A 24,943-nucleotide genomic window follows, 5' to 3' on the forward strand; every position below is an offset into this window, starting at 1 on the left:
TTGGCCACATAATATTTCCTTTCCCCAGCAATTTAAAGAAAACGTGTGCTTAGACAGATAGTTCAGCAACATACTCTAGAGCACAGCTTCCATCAGTAAACCTGGTCTTAAACAGCATGTGCGGTGTGACTTTCTACATTGGAGCAGAAAGCGCAGAAAATAGTGAGCTAGGTTATTATTCTGTAATTTGGACAATTTGTGAGTTCCCTTCTACACAGGTATTACATATCACAACTATATCTTCACTTGGCATTGTACAGTGTCAACGCAGATTAAATCTCAGTTACAAAAGAACTGTGCAAAGCAAGGGCTCAGTTCATGAGCATATGTTTTAGATAATGTGGCACCAGGCAAAGTGAGAATTGTCTTACTACAATCTGGACACTTTATTGCAACCTTATGAAATTGCAGTGTATATACAAGATTTACCAGCAATATTAGTCACTGTTCTGTTCAGAGAACTAAAATCTGAGAACAGGACCAACAGCGTGGTGAGGATCATCTTTGCTTTACTGTCCAGCAGGGCTATCTATCTTAACATATGAGCTTCGATAATTTCTTGGATGTTATAATGCCTGTGATGTTTATGATGAAATATTTCAGGACTGAGTAAATCCAATGATGATAATAAAACAAGAAAATTTATTATACTCTAAATGGCAAATTAAGATGCCAACTTGGAGCATTGTGCTGAGAAGCATTCTAAGGTCCCGTGTGGATCCACGGGGAAGTGTATATAAAGAGGAGCTCTCTGAGCTTCTCTGGTGGCTCAGACAGTAAAGAATCACCTGCAGTGCAGAAGACTTGGGCTGGAACCCTGGGTTGGGAAGATACCCTTGAGGAGGGCATGGCAACACACTCCAGTATTTTTGCCTGGAGAATCTAAGGATTCTCCAGAGGACCGAGGAGCCTGGTAGGCCACACGCCATGGGGTCACAAAGAGTCAGACACAACTGAGCCACTAAGCACACACATGTATTCTATTGACAGGAAATAATATATGCCATGTATTTGCCATTCTTGTATAAGTAATAAGATTCTATTATTTTATATTATGAGGAGGGCATGGCAACCCACTCCAATATTCTTGCCTGGAGAATCCCCATGGACAGAGGAGCCTGGCAGGCTACTGTCCATGGGGTCTCAAAAAATTGGATATGACTGAGTAACTAAGCACAGCACATTATATAATATAGTAATGATAAACAAGGCTTCCCTAGTGGCTCAGTTGGTAAAGAATCTGCCTCCAGTGCGGGAGACCCGGGTTCGATCCCTGGGTCAGGAAGATCCCCTGGAGAAGGAAACGGCAACCCATTCCAGTACTCTTGCCTGGAAAATCCCATGGACAGAAAAGTTGAGCAGGCTATAGTCCATGGGGTCCCAAAGAGTCGGACAGGACTGTGCGACTAACTTTCACTTTCAATGATAAACCAGATTCTAACATCTGTGTTGTTTATAAAACACAGATGGAGAGTTCTAGAGAGACTCAGAGCCTGTTCATGTATCTTCAGATGCAGCAAACCCTGCTCAGCTTGCAGAGACTGAAAAAAGTATTTTGTATGCATTGATGAAGAGTCACAAATAAACTCCAACTATATTCAGCGCAGGAACTCTTAAACTAGCTGTAATATGACAATGACCATTCACAATGAGTTCTATGATCTTTTTCTCATTAGCCACTTTGCCAAGACCAGTGTGTACCTTTCTTAGATGCAACAGGAGCTGATGTCAGTCACCTTGACTGACAGCTGCAGAGGAAATGGATGGTTTAAATTTAGGATCGCCTCATGCTAACAGTGCTTTACCTGAAGCATGACCAGGGCATATTTTCTCTTCCAGGAGCCTGGTTACTTTTTCTTGGGGGCATCATTTCTTCTCTGACTCTGCAGGGACTTGCTCAGCCAACTGGCACACACAGCTCAAAAAGGGAGTAAAGTTCCCAAGGGAAATTCCCCAATCAACAGGGGACTGGAACCAGTGAGTAATTGGGTGTGATGAGAAAACAGTTATTTCTGAGTTATTTCCTGGGTATTCTAGAGTATGAAAACTCTGCTCATACTCAGAGTCTGGACATTTAGATAAGGACCTGAGCTTAGGATCCCCACCCTGAATTCTCACTTTGCTTTTCCTGAGACACCTTTTAAAATAATCACTTAGAATCCAGCCTGTGAAATGTGAGTGAAACACCTCTGCCCCAGCCACCTTGTAAGTAGAAGGTGTTCGCCAACCCATTTTCTTGGGCTTCCCAGGTGATGCTAGTGGTAAAAAATCCGCCTGCCAATTCAGGAAATGTTAAAGACATGGGTTTGATCCCCGGGCCAGGGAGATCCCCTGGAGAAGGGCATGGCAACCCACACCAACATTCTTGCCTGGAGAATCTCATCGACAGAGAAGCATAGCAGTCTACACCCTGTGGGGTCGCAAAGAGTCAGACACAACTGAGCGACTAACACACAATGCTGAATCAGCTCCTATCATCAATGATGTTTATAAAATACAGAGAGTTCTAGTGGAATTCAGATCCTGCTCATGTATCGAGATAGCGCAAACCCAGCTCTGCAACCCAAGTTGCAAAAACTGAGAGGAGTATTTCGTACGCTTTAACAGAGAGTCACAAATAAACGCCAACTGTATTCAGCCCCGGAACTCTTAAACTAGCTGTAATATGACAATGACCATTCACGATAGGCTCTGTGATCTTTTTCTCATAAGACTTTGCCAAGACCAATGTGTACTTTTCTTAGATGCATCAGGAGCTGATATCAATCACCTTGACTGATTTCAGCTGCAGATGCAATGGATAGTTTCAATTTAAGATCACGTCATGATGACAGTCCTTCACCTCAAGCATGTCCAGGGTATATTTTCTCCTCCAGGAACCTGGTCATCTTTTCTTGGGGACATCATTTCTTCTCTGCCACTGCAGGGACTTGCTTAGCCAGCTGGCATACACACCTCAAAATGGGAGTAACGTCTCTGAGGGTAATTCCTCAACCAACAGGTGACTGGAGCCTGCGAGTAATCGGGTGTGATGAGAAAACAGTTATTTCTGAGTTATTGCCTGGGCACTGTACAGCATGAAAACCTTGCTCACACCCAGAGTCTGGACATTTAGAAATGGACCTGAGCTTGAGATCCATGCACCAAGTTCTTGCTTTGCTTTTCCCGAGACACCTTTTAAAACAACCACTAGAGTCCAGCCTGTGAAATGTGAGTGAGTGATCTCTGCCCCAGCCACCTCGTAAACAGGACATGCTTGCCACTTGACTCTCTTGGGCTTCCCAGGTGGCCCTAGTGGTAAAGAACCCACTTGCCAATGCAGGAGAAGTAAAAGATGCGAGTTCCATCCCTGGGTCTGGAAGATCCCCTGGAGGAGGGCCTGGCAACCCACTCCAGGTATTCTTGCCTGGAGAACCCCATGGACAGAGGAGCCTGGAAGGCTACAGTCCATGGGGTCACAAAGAGTTGGACACGACTGAAGTGACTTAGCATGTACACATCCCATTTGCTCCTTTATCATCTGCTCCCTTACGACTTGGGACAGCGGATGGCTCATTGCTCCATTCCTGGATCTGTAAGTAATAAATCTTGTGACTTGACTTCTTTTGTGTGATTGTACTGAAACTCTGCCTTCAATCAAATGGCCCCAGGGTTTTCACTTCCTCAAAGTGAGAGCACGGATGCTGAGGGAACTACCTGCCAACTTCATGTGGGTGGCTTGTGCCTCCTCATTCAACAGATGATAATATACATATGCGTAATTCAATATAACAGCTATGGACCCCAACACAATGGGCATGCTGCCCCTCCTTCAGGTGGGCAATTCCAAGATGTATTTTATGCATGGGTCTTAAAGTACCAGTGAAACTGAACCCCCAATGCCTACAGTGATAACTTACTGCTACTGCTGCTGCTAAGTCACTTCAGTCGTGTCTGACTCTGTGTGACCCCATAGACAGAAGCCCACCGGGCTCCCCCTTCCCTGGGATTCTCCAGGCAAGAACACTGGAGTGGGTTGCCATCAACTTAAGAATGTCAAAAATTCTGGAAACAATGAAGAAAAGTATTAAATAATTGCATTGCAATAAAACTAAAAACAAAGTGAAAAAGTAGAAAAATGGAAACCTACCTGACAGGAAAAGAGTTAATCACTTTAAAATATAAAGAACTCTTACAAATGAATGAGATATACTAATAATCCAAAGGACAAATAAGCAAAATTATGAACCAGTAATGAACAGAAAAAATCCAAGTGGCTTATAAATGTATGAAAAGATTATCCATAAAGTTTAAAGTTCTCACTCATTACAGAAAAGTGAAATAAACAATGACTCCATTTCTAATAATAACAATCAAATTTTCAAAGATCAGAAAATTTATAATATATAGTTCTGTTAAGGGTACAAGGAAATAGGCAAATTCATAGTACAACTTCTTTGGAGGGCAATTGGTCAATGTTTTGAATGTGTATGCATTGAATTATTTAGCAATTCTATTTCTAGGAATTCATCTACCACTTATATCCACATGATGAGTGTAAAAATAGATGCGCAGAAATGTTTATTACAGCTTTGTTTGTAATGGCAAAAAACAGACTAAATATTCATCAGTAGGATGGTAAATAATTGATTCATGCTGATCCTTATGCTTATTATGAGAAAGTATATTTTAAGATGACAATTCCGTGTGTGAATATGAAATCAACACCCACATTTTATGTGAAATAATGAAAGAAACAACAAAATAGACATAAGTCAGAAGTATATATAGTATGTTAACTTTTTGGTTTAAAAGTTTTTATGTACCCACACGAAAATATATGCTTATTTAAACACAGAAGGGCTTCCCAGGTGGCCCTAGTGTAAAGAACCTGTCTGCCAATGCAGGAGACGTAAGAGACTCAAGTTTGATCCCTGGGTCTGGAAGATCCCTTGGAGATCCCTGACCATGCCCTGGAGGAAGGCATGGCAACCCACTCCAGTATTCTTACATAGAGAATCCCATGGACAGAGGAGCCTGGAGGGCTACAGTCCAAGGGTTCGCAGACAGTCAGACACGACTGAAGCCACTTAGCATGCATGCATACACACAGTATTTCTGGAATCATATGTCCACAAAGAAGAAACTGTTGACCCCAGGCCTCTACTGGTCCTAAATAAGAGGGAGACCTAATTTTCATTATTTGTTCATTGAAGCTATGTTTTTTCACTCTTACCATGATCAGGAATCACTTTTTCAATGAACTTAAAAAAAAAATAAAGTGTCATTATTAACTGAGAAAGGATAAATCGGGAGAAGGCTGCTATGTGTATAATCTATTAGAGATCCTGGAAATGAAAAATAATGGTCATAGAAATATTAATAAAAAAGTAAGAAGCTGGAGGTACTAAAAATACAGATTAGTTAATAAAAACTGAATTCAGGGACATTCAAGTTGTGAATGTTCACAGAATATAGTGTTAAATAGCACAGAAATAGAAGAAATAAAAGAAATTTAAAAAAACTGGAAAACAAATCCAGAGACTCCATTATGTCTAATAGAGTTTCTGGTTAAAAAAAAAAAAAAGAATAAATGCAACAGAGGGGCCATTACTGAAATTAATAGAAAGATATTTTCTATGAGTTTTCAGGTAGAAAGAACCATTTGAATGTCTAACAGTTTGAATGAAATAACATCCACTCCTAGACACACAATAGTGGGATTTGAAAATCCAGAATAATGAGGGGGAAAAATACCTAAGAGCTTAGGAAAAGGGGAAAATGTTTAAATTTAAGGGGCTGTAATTCAGTCACAGAAAGATTTAGGAATACCTACAAACTTGAGCCTGACACCATTTGTGTTCACTCAATAAAGGTGTGTCAAAAACATAATGTAAACGCTCAAAACAACAACAAAACCAAAAATACCTTCAGACTAACTCGGATTTCCCATATTCCCTTGTTGTCCCCACAGGGGCAATCATTCCTGAGCCTCTTGAGATCTGTTGGAAAGGCAGACTATGGCACTGAACTTATTTATAATATTTGGTGGTACTATTTGAACCTCAAATAGTATTGACTCCCAAGCCTATGGTGGACTGTTCTTGTAAAAAAAAAAAAAAAGACTGACTCTTTATCTTTTAATCACTGACTTTTCATCTTAAGATGTTAGAATAATGCTTAGCCATACAATATCAAATAGCTATTTGAATTGTAGAATGCCGTAAAACTATATTTTGGGGGGCTTCCCTTGTGGCTCAGCTGGTAAAAAGTCCACCTGCAATGTGGGAAACCTGGGTTCGATCCCTGGGTTGGGAAGATCCCCTGGAGAAGAAAAGGCTCCCCACTCCAGTATTCTGGTCTGGAGAATTCCATGGACTATATAGTCCATGGGGTCGCAAAGAGTCAGACACGACTGAGCGACATTCACAGAGAACTGTATTTACAGATTACCGGTTCTGTGTTATCTCACCAATGAATAGACTTCACACAAAGGGTGAAGATAACAATAGGAGTAAAAAATCTTCCAAATTTTCCTCTTCATCTGGGTCTTTTAGTATTGATAACAATATTCTTTTGAAATCATTTTATTAGAGTAGAAAGACTCCTTAATTACATCACCATGCTACTTTATCTCATTTCTTAGGTTTACAAGCTTTTTTCCCCAAAGTCTGGAGAAACAATAGTATATGCCAAAGCAACCCACATATATCTTGGAAACAAATGATGTTTTGGTCAAGACATTGTATTGAATGTATATGAATATTATAGGGTGGGGGGAAGAGGAGATTCTTGATTATAAATAGCCACTGTTGTATACTGGTCTTAGATTTTCAGTAACTAAAGTTGTGGCTGGACCAGCCTCTAAAGATTCTTAGGGTTGCAAGATGCCCTTAACAATATCCACTAGGAAACAGGTTCTGGAAATTACATGACACATCTGGGCTATGCATTGACGTTATCAGAAGTTGGGGAGAGAGGGAGAGAGACAGAGAGGGTGAGCCAGGCATGGGGTGTGCTTTGACTTGGGTGTAAAGCCTGGACAGGGCAGGACAGTGAGGGACAGGGAGGCTTGGTGTGCTGCAGTGCATGGGATTGCAGAGTTGGACATGACTTATTGACTCAACAACAATAAATACAAGACCTAGGGCTCATTCTTTCCTGTTAGCTCAGATGGTAAAGAATATGCCCTCAATGCAGGAGACCTGGGTTGGATCACTGGTGTTTATTGTTTATTATTCTTTATTGCTGATTTTAAATATAGGAGTAAAACTATAAGACACTGATGAAAGAGATCAAAGATGACACAATCAGACGGAGAGATACACCATGTTCTTGGATTGAAAGAATCAATATTGTAAAAATGAGTATACTACCTAAAGGAATCTACAGAGTCAATGTAATCTCTATCAAACTCCCTATCTAGTTTTGTATTTTTCACAAAACCAGAACAAAAAATTTCACAATATGTATGGAAACACAAAGACCCCAAATAGCCAAAGCAGTCCTGAGAAAGAAGAATGGAGCTGGAGGAATCAACCATCCTGACTTGAGATTTTACTATAAAGCTACAGTCATCAAGACAGTATGGTACTGGCATAAAAACAGAAAGACCAATGGAACAAGATAGAAAGTCCAGAGGTAAACCCACACACCTATGGGTACCTTATCTTTGAAAAATGAGGCAAGAATATACAATAGAGAAAAGACAGCCTCTTCAATAAGTGGTGCTGGGAAAACGGGACAGTTACATATAAAAGAATGAAATTAGAACACTTCCTAATACATACACAAAAATAAACTCAAAATGGCTTAAAACTTAAGTGTAAGGCAGAAACTATAAAGCTCTTAGAGGAAAACATAAGCAGAACACTCTTTGACATAAATCAAAGCAAGTTCCTCTCAGACACACCTCTCAGACTAATGGAAATAAAGGCAAAAATAAACAAATTGGACCTAATTAAAAGCTTTTGAACAGGAAAGGAAACTATAAACAAGATGAAAAGACACCCTTCAGAATGGGAGAAAATAACTGCAAATGAAGCAACTGACAGAGGATTAATTTCTAAACTATATAAGCAGCTTATGCAGCTCAATATCAGAAAAACAAAAAACCCATTCAGAAAACAAGTAGAAGATTGAAACAGACATTTCTCTAAATTAGACATACAGATGGTCCAATAAACGCATGAAAAGATGCTCAACATCATTCATTATTAGAGAAATACATATCAGAACCACAATGAAGTATCACCTCATACCAGTCAGAATGGCCATCATTAAAAATATTGATAAACAATGCTGGAGAGGATGTGGAGAAAAGAGAATCCTCTTGCACTGTTTTACAGATGATACCACTTTAATGACAGAAGTGAACAGGAACTAAAGAGTCTCTTGATGACAGTAAAAGAGCACAGTGAGAAAGCTAGTTTAAAATGAAACATTAAAAAAACTAAGATTATGGCATCTGGTCCCATCACTTCATGGCAAATAGCTGGGGGTAAAGTGGAAACAGTGACAGATTTTATTTTCTTGGGCTCCAAAATCATTGCAGGTGGTGACTGCAACCATGAAATTAAAAGATGCTTGCTACTTGGAAGAAAAGCTATGACCAACCTAGACAGTGCATTAAAAGGCAGAGACATCACTTTGCCGACAAAGGTCCACATAGTCAAAGTCATGGTTTTTCCAGTAGTCATGTACAGATGTGAGAGTGGAACTATAGGAAAGCCGAGTGCCAAAGAATTGATGCATTTGAATTGAGGTGCTGGAGGACTCTTGAGGGGCCCTTGGACTGCAAGGAGATCAAACTAGTCAATCCTGAATATTCATTGGAAGGACTGATGCTGAAGCTGAAGTTCCAATGCTTTGGCCACCTGATGTGATGAGCTGACTCACTGGAAAAGACCCTGAATCTGGGAAAGATTGAAGGCAAGAGGAGAAGGGAGTGACAGAGGATGAAATGGTTGGATGGCATCACCAACTCGATGGACCTGAGTTTGGGCAAACTCAGGGAGATAGCAAAGGACAGGGAAGGCTAGTGTGCTGCACTTTGTGGGTTGGCAAAGTGTCAGACAGGACTTAGCAACTGGAGAACAACCTTCCACTGTTGGTGGGAAGAAAAACTCACCCAGCCACTGTGGAGACCAGTATAGCGACTCCTTAAAAACTAGTCTTGGATATATTTTGAGTTAATTGTTCATTATGGTATGAGGCAGGGTTACAGATTTAGTCTTCTGCATGTGACTATTCAGCTGATGCAGTGCCATTAGCTGAAAAAGACTACTCTTTCCCACGCAGATGATCTTGGCATTCTTCCTGAAAATCAGATGACTGTAGATAGGTGGGCTCCCTTCTGAAATCTCAGTTCTATTAATCTACACGTATAGCCTTGTATCAATATATGTACCACACCATTTTCATTTTCCTTACCATTGCTTTAAGGTAAGCTTTGAAATTGGGAACTGTGAGCCTTCCTATGTCACTGTTCTTTTCAAAGGTTATTTTGTGTATCTCATTGTTACCCAATGGTTGGTCTGCTTAAAACTAAACGAGTGGAAAGAAGTAGATTTTTATAAATGTGATAGTAACTTCCACATGCAGATATGCCAGAGCAATGTCAAGTGTGTGTGTGTGTTTGTATGAGATAATATAATCATGGAGTGACCTCTCACCACTTTTGCTATATTCAGTTGGTTGAAAGCAAGTAATAGGATCCTTCCACATTTCAAGGGAGTAGATTTTCCAGAGTTTGAACATGAGAAGTGTCCTGGGGTCTGTCTGTGAAAACATCAGTGCATTTTTTCACATCTATCTAAGTGTAAATAGCAGCAAATTGCCCTTTGCCGAATTATCTATAAATTAAAAACTTTGACGACTCCAGTAAATAGCTGATGACACTAATTAAAATCAGGTGGGTACTAAGTGCAACCCAAACATTTCATTCTGACAGAGTACTTGCAAGAATAAACATAAATATGTGTGCAGAGAGACACACACACAAATATGCCAAATTCCACCAGCAGAACTATGAATCATCATGGCCCAACTAATTTAGCAAATGGGATTCTTTTTTATGCTGAAAAAAGTATACTGAAGGGCAGAAATCTGGAAAACTTATTCCAACATTTCCCCAAACCCTCCACCAGTTGCTCCATTTTTTCCTGTACATTCCACCTCATTTCTTAAAAAATATCTTTATTTGCCCTCATTGATATCACACTTGAGTTCCATATGTGGGCTGCCCAAGTGTGCAATAGGGAAGTTTTGATGTTATTGTTGTTGTTTAGTCATGTCTGACCCTGCGACCCCATGGACTGTAGCCTGCCAGGCTCCTCTGTCCATGGAATTTTCCAGGCAAGAATATCAGAGTGGGTAGACATTTCCTTCTCCAGGGGATCTTCCTGACCCAGGAATTGAACCCATGTCTCCTGCATTGGCAGGTGGATTCTTTACCTCTGAACCACCAGGGAAGCGCAGGGAAGTTTTACCCTACATTAAAAATATAACATAAAAAAGTTTTATGGTAGGTATTGCAGTTCTAAATTATCTGCACCCCCTGTTCTGTTGGCTGATTTGTTTTACACTTCTTCCCTTTACTAAAATAGCAGAAACATCTGCAACTCCTCCCTCGATCAGTACAACACTTTATGAGTCCCAGATTTACAAACAGTATCAGTTACATGCAGTAAACCTATTCTTGGTCTTATTAATTACTTTCCATCAACTTATCCCTCCGGCATTTTGGTTACAAAAGCATGCTGACAATCAACAGTAATGGTTTTCAGTTAGTCATTTGACAAGTATGGCATTTTGCAAAGAGTTTCTTATTAATTATTTAAAGTATCAGTGCCATGGGGAGGCATTGCTTGTTCTTTTATAAGTCATATTCACTTATCTATAGCTGTTTTTCTCCTCTTCTCTCTCCACTTCTGTACAGAATTTTTAGAATTCTAAGATAAAGACATTCTAAGGTGCATTAAGTTGTTTGAATCTTTTATATAGCAAATTCTTTATCATCCAAGCCATAGCAAATTCACCCCAAGTCTTAAACCAGACTCTGATTTTAAATACATGTCACTCCCCATATGTTTCTCTAACACGGGGTAAAAAAAAAACATAAGCAATAAGTGTATCACATAAAATATATTTCAACAAATCTCTTACATTGTATTCTGCTTGCATCTCAGTTTCTGGGAAAGATGATGATTGATGAATCTCTAAATGCTTATGATCTGAAGTTCACATGGGAAAAAGGTAAACTGGGAAACCTTTTATTCAGAGGTTGTGGGCAAATGATGTGTGAAATTGTTGACAAATTGCCTTCATTAAGCTTTTGAAGTGGACATTTTTTTTTCCATAAATTTGGCTTCTTTTCAAATGTGACTTTGCAGAATTTTAAGACATTCACTGTCAAATTACAATTTGCAATAATATTTGTCCTTGAAAATCTTTATTCTTGAAAAAAGTGGTAGAAAGTTTAGAGTTCTCCTTGACAATACTTACATGGATAATATGCAGTTTCTGAGCAAAACATGGATTTCAATGCTCCCCTCTTTTCTCCAGATAAACAAAGGGAATAGGGATGAAATAGGAAGACCTTTTTTTGTCAACTATTGACCTCTCAATAACAAAGTCTTTTGACAAGGGGCCTTCTATTGACCCTTGAAATTATAGTAATTCCATTATAGTTGTCTCTTTTCAGCTCAGGGTCATACAGTGTGGTGGATAAGACTGTTGTTTTATATAGTCTGATCTTTGGGGGTCTAAATCCCAGTTCTGCTACTTTCCAGGGGTGGGACTCCAGGCAACCAGCTAATTTTTCTTTGTCTCAAAATAGTCTTTACCTGACATACAATTGACTATTGAAATATGATAGTACATATTACTACATATTTGGAGAATCAGCACAAATATTGGTCCGAACAGTGAAGACCAAACATTAATCCAGGTTTATGTAAACATCTGTATTTATCTATAAGTCCATTGTTTGAGGAATGTACTTTTGGTTTCTATATGACCAATATTTAAAACTTTTCTCCTCTGGGGATCATTTTTGTAGAGGATAGATAATTTTAATAACATATTTCCTTTGTGCATTGACTTGCTTTTAAAAGGTTTTCCTGCAAATCACCTCCTTTCTTCCTCACACAGCTCTGTAGTATGTAAACAGCCAGATAGGTAAGCAGTGCTCTGAGACAGTTATTGGACAAATGAAAATGTGACAGATCTTGGTTTTTCCAGATAAGGAGATCAGATCACTGAGAGGTAAAGTAAGCTGGCCAATGACACATCCAGCCAAATCAGAGCAAAGACTAAGATCCAGAAATCTGCCCCTCTGTTTCCAACTGTTGAAAAGTCTTTAAGTGTATCTAAATGTCAGCTGGCCATGGTCCTACACTAAGTAGGTTTATCTGATAGAGATTGTTCTCTCTAATAGTTAACAATCTGAAAAACAGACTTTTGACTCAGATTTTCAAGGAATTTGGTATCATTTTTCAACATGGGCTGCATTTTCCAGTCATCAGTTTTGCCAATGAATATCCTGTAACCTGGGAGGTGGGCTGGATGTAGACAGAATCAGCAAGTGAAATATCAATTTGTTTTTCATCCATGGTAAGGGAGAGTTGATTGGAAAACTCCTGTCCATTTCTCAGTGTTTTAGTGTGTCTGATTCACTTCTTCTGTGTAGTATTTAGCATGGGCTTATTCTGGAACTTATGTTTCAAAATTGAATTCAGAGTTTTAACTCTGCTGTTTGGCTTTCGGTTATTCTTCAGGGATAAGTTTTTGCCGTGTTTCATTAGAAGGAGCAACATAGTGGTTGGGAAGTTAGTAACACCCAGGTTCAAGAAAGTCACTATTTGACCAACATGGCTACGGTGATCCCATCAACCCTTCTCAATTCAGACATCTGAATGTCCAGGTGGACTTGTTGTTCAGTTGCTAAATCATGTCAGACTCTTCACAACCCCATGGACTGTAGCCCATCAGGTTCCTTTGTCCTTGGAATTCTCCAGGCAAGAATACTGGAGTGGGTAATCATTCCCTTCTCCAGGGGGATCTTCCCGACCCAGGAATCGAAACCAGCTCTCCTGTATTGCAGACAGAGTCTTTACCAGCTGAGCCACCAAGAAAGCACATACCGTCTCGCAGAGTTTGCTCAAATTCACATCCATTGAGTTGCTGATGCTCTCTCACCGTCTCATCCTCTGCCACCCCTTCTCCTGTTGCCTTCAGTTTTTTCCAAAGTGGACTATAAAGTCCAGATCTACGTGTTCCTTTGCTTGAGAGTCAAGGTCAAGAGAGGATTCCAAAGATACAAACCTCACCCTCAGGGAGTGTGTTTCTCCTCTGGGCTCTCTACCACCTACAGCACTTCAGAGTACTGATTCAGAAGAAAGATGCAACTGCAGTGATTCATGCTGCTGCTGCTGCAGCTGCAGTGATTCATGAGGGGTCGCTAATCTCCAGGCAGTCTGGATGAGAAACAGACCTACTCCAGGGATGGCTACACCTTTTCTTTTTTTTTCTCTTTTTTTGGCAGTGTGGCATGTGGGATCTCAGTTCTCTAACCACGGATGGACTTGCGCCCCCTGCCTTGGAAGCTCAGAGTCCTAACCACTGGAACATTGGGGAAATCTTTCAAAATGCCTAATTCTTGATTCACAGTCTAGGGGACCTGAAGAGTATAAAGTCATTTCTATAAACCTACATGTCCTCTACTGTCTCATGATGCTCTTGGAAGACTTGTGGCTGGAGTGACTCACAAGGTTTAGGGTGGAGGAACGAGGAATTGTCACACACACACATAATCACACAAATAATCATACCAGGACTGGATGCTTAAAATTGCAAAAAGTAATGAGAGACACACTTCCCTGTGACAGGTGTTGGGTGCAACTGCCCCAGCCATGCTGTTAACTGCTGTGCTTACCTGGAGAAATCACTCTGTGACTATGGACCTCAGTTTCTCAGCGCTTACATTCTGGGATCATTGCTCTGTCTTCTTCCCCACACATGAGTCTATAAGCAGAGGAAAAGAGTAATAGCTATTTTCAGAATTTATTTCTATATTAAAAGAATGGCTGGTGTCATTAAAACATATGATAGAGATACAATTAATACAGGCTAGGAAGGTACGTTTTCTTTGGGTGCTCCAAATCAGACACGAATAGCATTTGATGCACTTTTCTCTTTGGTTAGATAATTTGTATGATAGGAGAAAGCCATATAAAATAAGAAAATACTTTTTAAATGGAGTCTAAAAAAAGCAAAATGTTTTTTCTCTTTGGGGCTTGATTTAAAACATCTAAAATGAGTTTCAGTCCTGGACAACTTTAATGCAGATCAAGTGTTTTAAAATATTTATGATAAAGAAAATGATTCCATCTGGGCAGGGAATTTATTACTGGACTATCAGACCAATTTGAATTGAAGCCACTGTGAGATTAATTTCTTCTCTGCTGCTGGAATATAAATGTGTTCTGACAGCTGCTTTCTGTAACTGAACTGTACTTATTTGCATGCAGCATCTTCCACTCAACGAAATCATAAATATCAGAGGAATTCTGAATGGTTTAAGCAACAAACAGAGATTGATTATCCATGCAAATGCCAACTTGGGATTTACTATAAATAAGAAAGTATTGGCCAGTGCCTGTTTTGAAATCAACACTGGTTGTTTAGAGCTTTCAGAAAGACAATTGTGAATTTTAGAAGAACTTGCTGATGCTAAAAATAAAAAAAAAAAGAATTATTCGAAGGGAAAAGACGTGACCTTGCTCAAACACATATTTTTTCAGATTTATTAATGATTAACACATCAGACACTCTTTTGGATTATGCTTCCCTTTCACCATGGCTAAGGGCTGAAAAGATGAACACTATTACAGAATTAACATGTCATGAAGGCTTGTAACCATTTAAGCACTTATGTAATATAATCGGCATCTGAGTAGGTACAGTAAGAGGCTGTAATTTATGCATTGATGATGATAAAAGAGGAGGATTTCAAAGAAAGAAGCTGAATTTGTCATGCTTTGTTCAGGGACGTGTGTGTGCTCAGGCACAGTTTCATCTAATTGAGAGGCTATAGATTCAATCAAAAGATCTGAAAGTCAGCTTAGCTTTCATATCAATAAAAGGATCAACTGCTCTTTAGAAGCAAATAAAAGTGAGCAAACACCATTAAAATTGAGACTAAATGAGAATAAAAGTGGTGTGTAAGCAAAATTGTGCCAGATAAAATTCTCACTCTTTCTCAAAAATCGTATTTTCTTATTTCCCCCTCTTAAGGAGATCCAACTAGTCCATTTTAAAGGAGATCAATCCTGGGTGTTCATTGGAAGGACTGATGCTAAAGCTGAAACTCCAATACTTTGACCACCTCATGCGATGAGTTGACTCACTGGAAAAGACTCTGATGCTGGGAGGGATTGGGGGCGGGAGGAGAAGGGAATGACAGAGAATGAGATGGCTGGATGGCATCACTGACTCGATGGACATGAGTTTGAGTGAACTCCAGGAGTTGGTGATGGACAGGGAGGCCTGGCATGCTGTGATTCATGGGGTCGCGGAGAGTCGGACATGACTGAGCGACTGAACTGAACTGAACTGAAGAAGAATTTCACAACTAATCAAATGTGTCTTTACCTAGACAGCCTTCTTTTCTAAGTACTTCCGCCACTGCCAGAAGGTGTCTAAGGCAGCACTGGAGCGAGAACACAGAGGTGAAATCCAGTATCTAGGTCTATGCATGAATGTTCAGTCACTTCAATCACATCAGATTCTCTGTGACCCCACGGATTGTAGCTGGCCGGGCAACTCTGTCCATGGGATTTCCCGGACAAGAATACTGGAGTGAGCTGCCATGCCTGCCTCCAGGAGATCTTCCTGATCCAGGGATCAAACCCACGTCTCCTGCGGCTTCTGTGTTAGCTTCCCAATGGATTTCTTTACCTGCTGAGCCATCAAGAAAGCCCCAAGTGTTATATCTCTCTGTTAATAGTGATCTTTGAGCTGAAAGGAAAGTCCTGGAAAGAAAAGAAGGAGAAGTATGGAAAAAGGGAAGGAACTGACAGGAATTTCTTTCTCTATGTGTATCTAAGTTCCAAAAAGTTACATTCAATTAATTGTCAACAGTCTATATCCCTGAAAATGACCAAGCCATTCTCAGTTAAAAGATACCAAGTATCTACTATAAACAGCTATAGTGTATATCTCAGTAGCAAAATCTCTACTTCTACTCTTCAACAAGGACAAAGAGATTTTGTAAACAACTAAAACAAATTTCCTGGTGGCTTCCCTGGTGGCATAACTGGTAAAGAAACCACCTGCAGTGTGGGGGACCTGGTTTCGACCCCTGAGTTGGGATGATCCCCTGGAGAAGAGAAAGGCTACCCACTCCAGTATTCTGGCCTGGAGAATTCCAGGGACTGTATAGTCCATGGGGTCGCAAAGAGCAGGACACGACTGAGCGACTTGCACTGACTAAAACCAATCCCACTAGAGGCAGAATTGAGTGACACTTAGACAAAGTGGAAAGAGGATAACATTAGCAGCTTCTCTTGCTTGAAGCAGCTTCTCTTACCTGAAGTCTAGAATGTTCTAGAATCCACTGGACTCTTACATTCCAGGGACTCTCACTGAGCATGGTCAGCATTTGCCACACAAATGGTTTTCCTGAGTCATTCTTGGGAAGAAAAAAGAAGAGAGTTGTTTGGAAGGATTCAATCACTTAATTCTTGCATTCCTGTCAGTAGGAGCATGGTGGTAAAAATGGAATCCTGGGCTATATTATCCAGAAGTTTTCCTTTTTAATAGAAAACCAGATGTTCTCAGACTTTCTACTGAGAGACTGGAAATGGAAAAGTAATATCCAGTGCTCATTTACAGCTATTTTCTTCTCCCCTTTTCCTTCTCCCTCTTTTCAATTCCTAACACCTGATTTTAGGTGGATCAAAAGTGGCCTCTTGAAACATGGAGCTTGGCCAACCAACAATCACAGCATTATTGAGACTATGTTCTAATAGGTCTGCTGCTTACCTGTCGTGTCCGCTTTTAGCTCCAGGACCTCGCAAGAAACTATTGATTGAGGTTCGTCTGAATCCCCTATATGCCTTTACAGTAGAAGGCATATAGAAGAAATTTTTATTGTCATCTGTTTGTTTACTTCAGACTCTTAAAGACAAAGAAAAGTACGAGTATGCCTGGATACCTTCAACAGAATAAGAAACATGTATACTTTACCAGTTAATGTAAATAAAATATGAAACACACTCACATAAATTTCAGTTCAGTTCAGTTCAGTCGCTCAGTCGTGTCCGACTCTCCGCGACCCCATGAATCACAGCACGCCAGGCCTCCCTGTCCATCACCAACTCCCGGAATTCACTCAAACTCATGTCCACAGAGTCGGTGATGCCATCCAGCCATCTCATTCTCCGTCGTCCCCTTCTCCTCCCGCCCCCAACCTTTCCCAGCATCAGAGTCTTTTCCAGTGAGTCAACTCGTCGCATGAGGTGGCCAAAGTATTGCAGTTTCAGCTTTAGCACATAAATTTACCCAACCACAAATGTCACACAGTTTTCTGACAACTAACATGTGAAGTGAGAAGAGGCTGGGGTTTTACTGTAGTCATGTCATTATCAACTTATGAATCTATCTTGGTTGTCAGCAGTCTTATTTCTCTTTGGATCTGCTATACCCACTGGTTCACTGGTTTTTGTTAAGGAATATCTTGAACCTTTTCCAACTATATGACCTCTTTGGAAAAGGCATTTCATTTTTAAAAAACATTTATTTATTTGGCTGCACCAGGTCTTAGCTGAGGCATGTGGGATCTAGTGTCCTGATCAGGGATTGAACTAGGGTCACATGCATTGGGATCATGGAACCTTAGCCACTGGACCACCAGGGAAGTCCCTGGAAATGCTATTTTCAGTGGTTGCACCGTGTCTTCACAGGGAAGGACCATACCATGATTTCCCTACCCTACCCACTTTTATCCTTCAATGGTTAATGGTACTTTCTCTTCTATGGTTCTTGGTCTTCAGGAGCTCAAAACTGACTGCAAGAAAGACAAATTGAAGGAGAAGCACAGACTGGTTGGCAGGGGAGGAGGAGGAGGAGGACACAGCGGTGACATTCTGGACTCAATGATCCATCTCCTTTTTTCCTGACTCAATGGAATGGATTAAATGGAGAGACGCCTCTGGTTTTAATGACTGTTGGGGAGATAACAGGATGAAACTTCTATCATCTTTTCAGATGATAAAATCACACCAGGGAGCCAATGACCATTCCAGCTATACTCTTGCCTCTCAGGAATTTTCACATTCAGATCTTGATAATCCAGGAAAGAATTTCACCTTTTTGTAAATTTCAACCATTTTATGAGGCTTAACATTAATACTGTTAGTTCCCTACTTAGTATATTATTTGTTAAAAAATAAACACACACAAATTTAAAATATCTTTCAAACCAAAGGCAATTTTATATTAGGGACTATTATTAACTTTTTTTTTTTTTTTGCCATGTGGCATGTGGGATCTTAGTTCAGGGATCTTAGAGATTTTAGAGCAGGGATGGGACCTGTGCCCCTGCAGTGGAAGCATGGGGTCTTACTCACAGGATCACCATGGAAGACCTTTATTAACCTTTAAAGTTAGTTATTAGTATTTAATTTCCTATCCAGAATAAAACTTACATTACAAAATGAAAGCAGACCAATCTGTTTCCTCAAGATTTATTTCTATTTATTGAGATAACACATATTTTTTTCCTTCAAAATGCATTAGTCAGTAGAGTGATTTTCAAAAATTATTTGTAGCTAAGGGTCCTCTATGGAGGAGGAAATGGCAACCCACTCCAACGTTCTTGCCTGGAGAATCCCATTTACAGAGGAACCTGGCCTGGCTATCATCCATAGGGTCACAAAGATTCAGGATGCAACTGAAGCGACTCAGCAAGCACAAGCATCCTCTAAATTTCTCCTACAGTAATGTTTTGTGAATTAATTAGTAGAAGAGCTGCATGCTGCTGCTGCTGTATTGTTGCTCAGTCTTGTCCAACTCTTTGTGACCCCATGGACTGTAGCCAACCAGGCTCTCCTGCCCATGGGATTCTCCAGGCAACAACGCTACAATGGGTTGCCATTTCCTACACTAGGGGATCTTCCTGACTCAGGTATCGAACCCGTATCTCTCTCACTTTCATCAAGAGGCTCCTTAGTTCCTCGTTGCTTTCTGTCATAAGGGTGGTGTCATATGTATATCTGAGGTTATGATATTTCTAATACTTTCCCCCACCATACAATGCTTACATCTTGCAGCTGTTGAGAAGAATTTTGAACAACTCATACAGCTCTTCTCAGGTGCCTCAGTGATGAAGAACCCTCAGCATTGTATGCTGGGGGAAAGCATTAGTGAAATAAAGAATTGTGGAAAATTCTTCAAGAGATGGGAATACCAGACCACCTGACCTGCCTTTTGAGAAATCTGTATGCAGGTCAAGAAGCAACAGTTAGAACTGGACATGGAACAACAGACTGGTTCCAATTTGGGAAAGGAGTACGTCAAGGCTGTATATTGTCACCTTGCTTATTTAACTTATATGCAGAGTACGTATTGTGAAATGCTGGACTGGAGGAAGCACAAGCTGGAATCAAGATTGCCAGAAGAAATATCATAACCTCAGATATGCAGATGACACCACCCTTATGGCAGAAAGCGAAGAAGAACTAAAGAGCCTCTTGATGAAAGTGAGAGAGGAGAGTGAAAAAGTTGGCTTAAAGCTCAACATTCAGAAAACTAAGATCATGGAATCTGGTCCCATCACTTCATGGCAAATAGATGGGGAAACAATGGAAACAGTGTCAGACTTTCTTTTCTTGGGCTCCAAAATCACTGCAGATGGTGACTGCAGCCATGAAATTAAAAGATGTTTGCTCTTTGGAAGAAAAGCTATGACCAACCTAGACAGCATATTAAAAAGCAGAGACATTAATTTGTCAACAATGGTCCATCTAGTCAAGGCTATGGTTTTTCCAGTAGTCATGTATGGATGTGAGAGTTGGACCATAAAGAAAGCTGAGTGCCAAGGAATTGATGCGTTTGAACTGTGGTGTTGGAGAAGACTCTTGAGAGTCCCTTGGACTGCAAGGAGATCCATCCAGTCCATCCTAAAGGAAATCCTGAATATTCATTGGAAGGACTGATGCTGAAGCTGAAACTTCAATACTTTAGCCACCTGATGTGAAGAACTGACTCACTGGAAGAGACCTTGATGCTGGGAAAGATTGAAGGCAGAAAGGGATGACAGAGGATGAGATGGTTGGGTGGCATCACCGATTCTATGGACAAGAGTTTGAGCAAGCTCCGGGAGTTGCTGATGGACAGGGAGGCCTGGCGTGCTGCAGTCCATGGAGTCGCAAAGAGCTGGACATGACTGAGTGACAGAACTGAGGATGACTTGGGGCCAATGAGTAGAAAAGCCTAAGCAAGGCTGATCCTTCTTGTCCTGCTGGAGAATCAATAGTCATGTTGGAATTAGAAATAAATTGTAATATATTTTGTCTTTTGATAATGAGAAATTATCCAGAAATTTTTACTCACTGGATACCAATCAGAGTCAGTGTTGTGGAGTGTTTGCTAAGCTGTTTGTCCAAGAAAACTTTATTCATGGAACACATTACTGGATTGTGCTCTGACGAACGCCCTTTGGAAAATGTGGTTTTGTTTACTCTTTCTCTTCTCCTTGAACCAGCCAGAGTTCATATTTCTCCGGGTGTGCCCTGGATCCTCTGCTCTAGTCCAATTATCTTTAAGTTCTTCTTTAGCCAGTTCTCATGGAGTCACAGTTTGGCTCTAATTCTCATTCTTCTGGAGGAACAGGTTTCATGTTTCATCTATGATTGAAAGCCGGCACTAAGTACAGCATGTGTTGGTAGCCAAGTCACTATTATGACTTTCACCTCTAAGTCCATCTTCCACCCTCTTGAATTGTGGTTGCCTCTCTTCCTCCTGACAACAACAAGGTTGTTCTGCCATGATAGATTGCTTCCATTCGCCCGACCACCTTTTTGTTTCTCCTTTTTGAGGCCGAGGGCTTCTTTGTTGGTTCCATGGTTGGGTTGACTCACTGAGAGAAAGAGAAATGATTCCTAGTTTCTTCTCTGTTGGCTGTGGTCACAGTTCCTTTCACTTGTCAGGTGAAAATCAAAGCCAATATGAGCTGAGATCTTCCTAGGAGATTATAATGTTGATGTTGTATTGATTCAGTTTGTCCAGTCTTCAAGTTTCCCAGGGGGCGCAGTGGTAAAGAATCTGCCTGCCAATGCAGGAGACTTAAGAGTTGCAAGTTTGATCCCTGGGTCAGGAAGATCCCCTAGAGTAGGAAATGGCAACCCACTCCAGTATTGTTGCCCAGGAAATCCCATGGACAGAGGAGCACGGCGGGCTATATAGTCCATGTGGTCACAAAGAGTCAGACACGACTGAGCATGCATGCAACCAAATATTCACATCTCAGGAGGACAGAACTCCTCTAGTCTTTCTTCTTCACTCCAAAGTCAATTGCTTTAGTGTATTTAGCATAGCTAAGGTGTTGATTTCGGGAAGATCCCTGGAGAAGGAAACGGCAACCCACTCCAGTATTCTTGCCTGGAGAATCCCATGGATGGAGAAGCCTGGTAGGCTACAGTCTACGGGGTCGCAAAGAGTTGGACTCGACTGAGCAATGGAACGGAACGGAAGGTGTTGATTTATTCTTTTGTCAATTCTATTTCTTTTCCTGTTCACTAAGCAACAAACTCAAATTCTATTACTCAGGGTACTACCAATTTATTTATTTATTGTCTGCTGAATATAATGGACCGAACATATTAAAAAAAGGATCTTTGCCCTTGAGAATCTCAGAATCCAGAAGAAATGTATGTAAACAACCACAAAAAAGGTAAGTAGTAATACACAGAAGACATGATATAAACAGAAAAACAAGTGACTGAGCAGAGGAGGCATGGAAGGGAGTTACTGATATGCTCAACATGAAAAAATAATCAGACTTGTTCCTTGAATGATAAGCAGAAATTCTTCAAGTAAAGAAGGTACATAGGTTTGAAAGTTTTTAGGAGGTAGAAATGAGGGAAAGAGGCAGAGAGGAATTGTTCTTTGGCTGTGATCCACATGGCTTCTAATCTAAACAGTGTGTGTTCAGTCGCTTGGTCGTGTTTGACTCTTTGCGACCCCATGGACTGTATCCTGCCAGGCTCCTCTGTCCATGGACCTTTCCAGGCAAGAATACTGGAGTGGGTTGCCACTTCCTTTTCCAGGGGATCTTCATGACCCAGGGATTGAACCCAGGTCTCTTGTGTCCTGCATTGGTGGGTGGGTTCTTTACCACTAGCCCTATCTGGGAAGGCCAATTTAAAAAATGGAACCCAATAGAAGCAAATCTTTCCTCATATACTAACTCTTCTTTACCCTCAAATCCCTCTAAAGTGCCTCATTCATGTTCTTTATGAGTCCATGAGAAAAGTTAGGAGAAAATAAAAAAAAAAAACAACTCTTACATCATAGAAAATAGTATTTGATAAAACTAGAAGGTACCACTTTGCAAAGAAAATGCAAGTAGTATCTCTTTTTTAACAAGCCAGTTAGTTCACTAGAATTACTTTGTTGCTATTTTATAGTTTTGCTACATTGAAAAACCCACTGATACACTGGAGCCAGGCTAAACTGAAACACTTACTGGAGCTTCAAACTTTTGTTTATAGAATGCAAATGTTTAGGGAATACTGTATTAGAAGACAGCAACAAATGTTGGTGGGATGGATGGGAACAGGACTGATGTGAACATAGGAATGTTTCTGCAGTTTAAAAACAGTGGCTTTACTCACTTTTCAAGACTTGTGAATATTTGAAGGCATTAAGAGATATTTAATCAAACTTGCCTTGTATACATTATAAAAAATACTTAACTAAAGAATTCATGTAGGCAAACTGCCAAAGCTTAGTAGCTTCTGCAGAGGAGCCAAACACAACCATAATTAAACTAGGAGGTTCAGTAAGTGGCTTGGTGAATTATCACATGTATGTTAAGTGACTTTGGTAATTGACAGAAACAGTTTCTCAGATGCACAAGTATTGGGCAGACAAAGTAACCAAGTGTCTGGGAATAAATCTGTGGAACACTGGAGGGTGAAGGTGGCAATTTCCAACTCTTTGGAGCTCCTACCAATTTATAATGTAAGGGGTTCCTGAGAAACTTCTTACCCCTTTTAAACTTGGAGACTGTGATGAAGATCCATGAGGCGTTCTCCCCCTGCAGTTTACAAGTCTGTGGCAAGATGTGTTAGATCATGCCATCCTACAACTTGGCTGTCTTCCCCATGAATATGGATCTGCCTATCCCAGGGATAGTCATAGTTATCTCAGAGTTAAAATGTGAAGCGGCAACTCTGGGAGCAGGAAGTCAAGATAAATTCAGGGGAATATTTGACAGAACTGGGGCCGGCAGACTCCCTTCCCCAATCGCAGAGATTAAAAACAATCACTAGTAAAAGCTGGAAAAGTCAGACAACAAAGGAAGAGGGTGGCTCCAGACAAGAAAAGGACTAAGGCATAGAAGATGCGGTATCAGAGGAGTCAGTGGTACCCTAGATCTGGAGAAGTAATGAATCCATGAACTGAAAATGTGAAGAGCAGAGGCCAAGAATCGAGGTTGGAATCTTGGAGCAAAACAGGTAGCAAGCTCATCTTAATATCAGAAAGAGTGGGTAAGCGTGGATATATGTAGAGGCATAATTGATTCACTTTGCCATACCCCTGAAGCTAACACAACATTGTAGATCAATATACTCCAGTAAAAGCAGCAGGAAGCTCCTACTACTGTGCTAACAGCAGTCAAATTTCTATCACCTATTCTACAGCTGATGCCTGTTAGTACATCCCTGGGCTTCTACAATGCGTCAGTTCTTCACAATAAAGCCTGATGATCTGAAAAATATCAGTCAGATCAAATTGGTTCCCCGATTTGCATTATAATTAAAATAAAGTTCAAAATGATTATCATGTTCACAAAACCCTGTATCATCTGACTTTTGCTCCTTTTCCAGCAAACCTGGAAAGTTTCCATTTATTCACAACATTCTCTCCATTCTGGCTGCGGTAGATTAGAATGTTTTTTCTTAATTCCTCACTTCCTGCTTCTGTCATGTGACTTTGCAATGCACCAAAGTGGACCAAGCCACTCCCTCATCCATTGGGTTTGGACTTGGCTGAGTGACTTTTGTTTCTGATGCTTGTGAAAGTTTAAAGTACTCTTGCAAGTTTTGGCCTGGCCTTTCTGAGTTCTGAGACCCACCATGAGAAGGGTGTGTACTAGCGACCCTCATTTCCTTTGGCCTGGGCTCCAGAGGGACTTGCGGGGAAACCTGAAACTTACCTAAATTCTGGCACCAAGCACTGTTCACCCACAAGCCTACTTCAGAGTGGCCCAAGACTAAATAACACTAACTGTTGCTGAAGCTGAAGCTCCAATACTTTGGCCACCTGATGCAAAGAGCCGACTCACTGGAAAAGACCCTGATGCTGAGAAAGACTGGGCAGGAGGAGAAGGGGTGGTAGAGAATGAGATGGTTGGATGGCGTCAAAGACTCAGTGGCCATGGGTTTGAGCAAACTACAGGAGACAGTGAAGGACAGAGGAACCTGAAGTGCTGCAGTCCACGGGGTTGCAAAGAGGCAGACATGACTGAGGGACTGAACAACAAAATCCATGAATGACTCCATCTCCGTGAAAGCGGAGACATGTTACCTTATTCACTGCAATAGTTCTAAGACTTGCAACAGTGTTGAATTCCTGCTGAGGTGGCACTGGACTCTCCTGAAACTTTGTGCAGCTGGGCTGTGATTACAAGGCCATTGGCTATTACTCCAGTTTTCACAGCCCACAAGATCACAAA

At 40.7% G+C, this 24,943-nt stretch overlaps 1 long non-coding RNA gene across 3 annotated transcripts in view; it reads right to left on the bottom strand.

Annotated features, from left to right (window-relative positions):
• Nucleotides 1–24,943, bottom strand: part of LOC148774957 (uncharacterized) — a 62,594-nt gene that overhangs the window by 27,200 nt on the left and 10,451 nt on the right. For 2 of the 3 annotated variants that reach the window (XR_016035229.1, XR_016035227.1), the window contains 3 exons: nucleotides 16,571–16,672; nucleotides 13,916–14,004; nucleotides 2,887–3,012 (listed from right to left, as the gene is read on the bottom strand). This is a non-coding gene — a long non-coding RNA (uncharacterized LOC148774957). Of the gene's footprint in view, nucleotides 1–2,886; nucleotides 3,013–13,915; nucleotides 14,005–16,570; nucleotides 16,673–24,943 lie in introns of those variants that run through there. The other variant, XR_016035228.1, reaches the window with a different exon arrangement.

Source organism: Moschus berezovskii, chromosome 18, assembly GCF_049115385.1.
Source record: "Moschus berezovskii isolate FMDL1 chromosome 18, NW_MosBer_1.0, whole genome shotgun sequence".
Lineage (NCBI taxonomy): Eukaryota > Metazoa > Chordata > Mammalia > Artiodactyla > Moschidae > Moschus > Moschus berezovskii.